The sequence below is a fragment of the Leopardus geoffroyi genome, chromosome B1 (genome assembly GCF_018350155.1).
Source record: "Leopardus geoffroyi isolate Oge1 chromosome B1, O.geoffroyi_Oge1_pat1.0, whole genome shotgun sequence".
NCBI lineage: Eukaryota > Metazoa > Chordata > Mammalia > Carnivora > Felidae > Leopardus > Leopardus geoffroyi.
Genome location: NC_059327.1, coordinates 93,975,989 through 93,981,803, shown reverse-complemented (window position 1 = coordinate 93,981,803; position 5,815 = coordinate 93,975,989). Strand labels below are relative to the sequence as shown.

The window sequence follows — 5,815 nt, the reverse complement described above, 5'->3', positions numbered from 1 at the left end:
GTTTTTTTTCTCTCTTCCTTTCATTAATATATAAGAAATCTGCCACAATTTAGGTGTTCAGTAATATATATTTAATACATTCTGACATGTACCAGTAATAAATTGCTGAACAAGAAAATGGTAGTACTAACCATTAAGGAGTCTACAATCTAGCAGAAGAAAAAGACAATTAAATATGCAACTCAATTAAGGGTTTCAAATTTATCATAAAAGAAGTATTACTTGTGATAGTAGAGCATACGGGGCACAATGTAAATCATAGGTTCAGGAAGGTTTTATCCAATGTAATTGTGGTGAAAGGCAAAGTGTCTCACAAAACTGGCTCATATTGAGAGCATAGTATATGTTCAAAAACTCCACAAAGCAAAAGGTAGAAAATTTATCCAAGACAGTAAAACTTCATGTGGATACAAATAGCATGATGTGGTAGAAGCTGAAGCTATTTAAGCAAGGGCGTTCCAACCAAGTTTAAAATTAATTATAAGTAGAAATAACTTCAAGCATGGGTGCATCGTAATGACATTTATATTGTAGACTAATCATTCTGATTGACAATTGAAAATTTATTTTGATTGAAGCAGGTTGTGAAATAGAGACAATTAAGGGACTGGTAGTGGACACAGACAATGACTCTCATTCACACGAACTCTACTTTTGTTATTCTTTAAGTTAAAAAACAGATTTTATTATATATATATATATATATAATAAAATCTATGAGTTTTTATGTAGATTATGAGATTTCAGAGTTTTTTAAGGTGAATAAATGTGTATTTGTTCCACTATTTTAAATTGCCACATAATATTTCATAAAACGAATGGCTGTATTTTTCATATTATTATTGTGGTAAGAACACTTAACATGAGATCTACCCTTTTAACAAAACAAAGTGATGCTTTCATTTATAAGAAAGAACAAAAAGGTAAGAACAATTAAGAATAATACAATTTAGAAATCCACGGAATTTAAAGGTCACTCTAAATGTCTCTGAATAAGTCCTAGAGATAATAATACTGGTGCTTTAATCTTCTAATTCAACATTCCTAGGTGTGTGTGTGTGTGTGTGTGTGTGTGTGTGTGTGTGTGTGTATCTGTGTATGAAATTGTTTGGACTGTTTATTGAAAGATCCATTATAATCAATTATTCCTAAGGATACAGTATGTATACATATTGGGAATATTTATATTTAAGAAATCCCTTGGGAACTTATTCAAAAAAATTTTGAAGTATTCCTGCCAAAGCACATTCAAAAATAGCAAATAGCACATCACAGCACTCTTTAAAAAGTAGAACTAGAAGATATTCTTAACCCATTCATGTAAATTCTTTAGATGATAAATTATGGGTCTAGATCTCATCGATGAATACCTTACTTTTAAGCAAGGCACCAGTATGCAAATCTATTACTAAAGAAAGAAAAGGTTAGGCACCTGCCTTTATTCAAAAGTAAAAATTCTCTGTAAAAAAAAGAACAAAGGAAATGACCATAACAAAATTGAGGACATATCACTTTCAAGGTCAATTTTGTAGATGGTCTAATGTAGTAATTTGAGTTGTGACTTAATCACACAACACTCAAGAAGCCTCATGAATATATCACACGTTTTAGCCCTAAAATCAGTTTTTAAAGCAATTAATAAAATACTGTTTTATTAACATAACAGTTGTTAATTATTCTTTTTAGCTTACCCATTTATTTCTAATTTCTACTTTAAATTGTTTTAAAAATCTTTAAGTCTTGAATATGATGTGAATTTTTTTTAGTTTTATCTTCATATATCAATCTGAATTAATTTTTTCTTATAATAATTTTTTGAAATTTAATTTTATGTGTATTCACATAGGCTCATGTGGGCCTTAACTGACCTTACCTGGCCTATTCTGAATTAAATATCTAAGATTCTAAATAAAATGTTAAAATACTTTTATTATTTTTCTACTTTCCTTTGAGAAATCTTATATGAATTAGTAGAATTAAACTCATTTGTCTTTGTCATTTTTGCAACGTGATTATTTCAAAGCAGTGCACTCCTAGAATTAAAACTAAATGTCCAGTACAAAGTACAGTATCATTGACAAACAAGTGTTTGCCACATGTTTCCTGGGAACATACTAAGTATGACTTTCATTAATGTGGTACTTAGCTTAATAGTTTTGAGAATTCTAACTCAGGTTATTTGGAGTGTCTAAAGAAAAAAATATATAATGCTATCTTTTCTCAGGTTCACTGAATTCATTTCTTTTTTAATTACAACAGATATTACTATTTCAAAATTCTTTACAAAATATAAGACAATGTAAGTCTGAAAATTTTCTCAGTGTACAATAAGGTGTGGAGAACAAATCAGTCTTAGATTCAGAGTCTGATTAGCCCTAGGCTTGTCTTTCTTTTCTTTGATGAATTTACAGTCTATAAACACTTCTTTCTCAAGATTTCTTTGGCTATTTGGGGTCTTTTGTGGTTCTATACAAATTGTAAAATTATTTGTTCCAGTTTGGTGAAAAATAACAAAGGGATACATGAACCAATAAAAAAGCTCCCTCAGGCCAATGCTGAAACAGTCTGAGTAATTAAATTAGGTAGTACTAGATTATAACTCAAAATATAAAATAAGTCCTCACTTTGGCAGCACATATACTAAAATTGGAATGATACAGACAAGACTAGTACGGCCCCTGTACAAGGATGACACCAAAAATTGTGAAGCAGTCCATATTGAAAATATTTATGCACAAATATAGATAATATGTATACATAAATAAATATATATACTATATATATATATACACATAGATATGAATGAATTCATAGTCATATGAATGATTGAATGAATAAATAAATAATTTGGGAAGAATGGATAAATCTGTGAAAAATGCTGTTGGTATTTTGATAGAAATTGCATTAAATCTGTAGATTGCTTTGGGTAATATGGACATTTTTCTTGCTTTTTGAGGTACTCTTTTATTACTATGTACTTCCCTAAGACCACTTTTCCTGCATCCCAAAGATTTTGGACTGTGGTGTTTTCATTTTCATTTGGCTCACTGCATTTTTTATTTCCTCTTTCCTTCCTTGATTGACCCATTCATTGCTTGGTAGCATGTTATTTAACCTCCATGTATTTGTGTTCTTTCCAGATTTTTTCTTGTGGTTGATTTCTAGTTTCATAGTATTGTGGTCAGAAAAGATTCATGGTATGACTTCAACTTTTTGAATTTTTTGAGACTTGTTTTGTGGTGTAATTTGCAATCTGTTCAGGGGAATGTTCCATGTGCACTTGAAAAGATTGTGCACTCTGCTGTTTTAGGATGGAATGTTCTGAATATATCCGTTAGATCCATCTGGTCTAATGTGTCATTCAAAGCCACTGTTTCCTTGTTGATTTTTTGTTTGGATGATCTATCCATTGATGTAAGTAGGATGTTAAAGTCTCCTACTATTATTGTATTGCTATGACTTACTTCCTTTATGTTTGTTGTTAGCTGCTTCATTTGGGTGATTGCATGTTGGGTGCATAAGTATTTCTAATTGTTATATCTTCTTGTTGGAGTTTTCCTTTTATTATATAGTGTCTGTCACCTCTCGTTACAGTCTTTGTTTTAAAGTCTATTTTGTCTAATATAAGTATTGCTACCCTGACTTTTTTTTTAACTTCTATTTGAATAATAAATGCTTTTCCACGATGTCATTTTCAATCTGCATGTGTCTTTAGGTCTTATAGACAACATATAGATAGATCTTGCTTTTTTTTTTAAATTTTTTTTAACGTTTATTTATTTTTGAGACAGAGAGAGACAGAGCATGAACGGGGGAGGGGCAGAGAGAGAGGGAGACACAGAATCTGAAGCAGGCTCCAGGCTCTGAGCCATCAGCCCAGAGCCCGACGCGGGGCTCGAACTCACGGACCGCGAGATCGTGACCTGAGCTGAAGTCGGACGCTTAACCGACTGCGCCACCCAGGCGCCCCAGATCTTGCTTTTTTAAACAATCCTTCACCTTGTTTCTTTTTTATGTTTTTATTTATTTGGTGGGTGGCGGGGAGAGAGAGAAGAGGAGGAGCAGAGAGTGAGAAGAGAGAGACTCCCAAGCAGACTCTGTGCTGTCAGTGTGGAGCCAGACACGGGGCTTAATCTCATGAACTGTGAGATAATGACCTGAACTGAAACCAAGAGTCAGACACTTAAGCAACTAGGTCACCCAGAAACCCCTACCCTGTTTGTTTTTTTTTATTGGAGCATTTACTACACCTACATTCAAAGTAATTATTGAGAGGTATGCATTTATTGCCATTTTGTTACTTGTTTCATGGTTGGTTTTGTAGTTTTCCTCAGCTCCTTTCTTCTGTTACTCTCTTCTCTAATGATAAGTTGGCTTCTTTAGTTATATATTTGGATTTCTTTCTCTTTATTTTTTGCATATCTATTAATGGTTTTTGATTTGTGGTTACCTTTAGGTTTATATGTAACATGTGCATAGCACAGTCTATATTAAGTTGATGCTCACTTAAGTTTGAATACATTCTTTATTCACCACCCCCCATGTTTTAAGTATGTGATGTTACACTTTATTTTATTTTGTGAATCCCTTGACTGATTTTTATAAATGTAGTTAATTTTTTTGCTTTTGTTCTTCCTAATTTTCTTACTTCTAGTTATGGTCTTTCCTTTCCACTCAAAGAGTACCCTTTAGCGTTTCCTGTAGGGCTGGTTAGGTGGTCATTAATTTATTTAACGTTTATTTGTTTGGAAAATTCTTTATTTCACATATTATGAACTATAGCTTTGCTGTATAGAGTATTCTTGGCTGCAGAGTTTTTTTTTTTTTCTTTCAGCACTTTGCATACAGCATGTTACTCCCTTCCAGCCTGCAAAGTTTCTGCTGAAAAATAAGCTAATAGCCTTATGGGGTTTCCTTTAAATGTAACTGTTTTGTTTTCTCTTGCTGCTTTTAAAATACTCTCTTTATCAGTACTTTTTCCACTTTAATTAGTATGTGTCTTGGTGCAGACTTCCTTGGGCTGATTTTGTTGGGGACTCTCTGTGCCTCCTGGGTCTAGATTTCTGTTTCCTTTCCCAGATTCAGGAAGTTTTCAGCTATTATATATTGAAACACATTTTCTGCCCTCCTTTTTTTCTCTTCTCCTTCTGGGATCCTTTATAATGCAAATGTTATTACCTTGATGGTGTCACTGAGTTCTCTTAGTCTATTTTCATATATATATATATATATATATATATATATATAATGTATATTATATATATAATGTATATTATATATAATGTATATTATATATAATGTATATTATATATAATTTTTTTCTCCTCCATCTCTCTTGTTCATATTTATTGCTTTCCAATACTCTGTCCTCTGGGTCATTGATCAGTTCTGATTACTCTAGTAGGCTATTTATTCCATCTAGTTTATTTATTTCTAATTTCAGTTATTGAGTTTTTCTTTTTTTTTTATTTTTTTTTTCAACGTTTATTTATTTTTGGGACAGAGAGAGACAGAGCATGAACGGGGGAGGGGCAGAGAGAGAGGGAGACACAGAATCGGAAACAGGCTCCAGACCCTGAGCCATCAGCCCAGAGCCCGACGCGGGGCTCGAACTCACGGACTGCGAGGTCGTGACCTGGCTGAAGTCGGACGCTCAACCGACTGCGCCACCCAGGCGCCCCTAGTTATTGAGTTTTTCATCTCCGATTTGTTTTTTTACCATCTCTTCATTTTGTCTAACTCTGTCTGTTTCTGTGTGTTAGGTAAATCAGCCATGTCTTCTGCTCTTACAAGTAGTGGCCTTGTGAAGAAGAGG

At 32.9% G+C, this 5,815-nt stretch overlaps 1 non-coding gene across 1 annotated transcript; it reads left to right on the top strand.

The window, feature by feature from the left end:
- Nucleotides 1-2,616: 2,616 nt before the first annotated feature.
- On the top strand, nucleotides 2,617-2,723 carry LOC123596562. The gene has a single exon (XR_006711737.1). It is a non-coding gene; the product is annotated as a U6 spliceosomal RNA (small nuclear RNA).
- The last annotated feature ends 3,092 nt before the right edge of the window (nucleotides 2,724-5,815 follow it).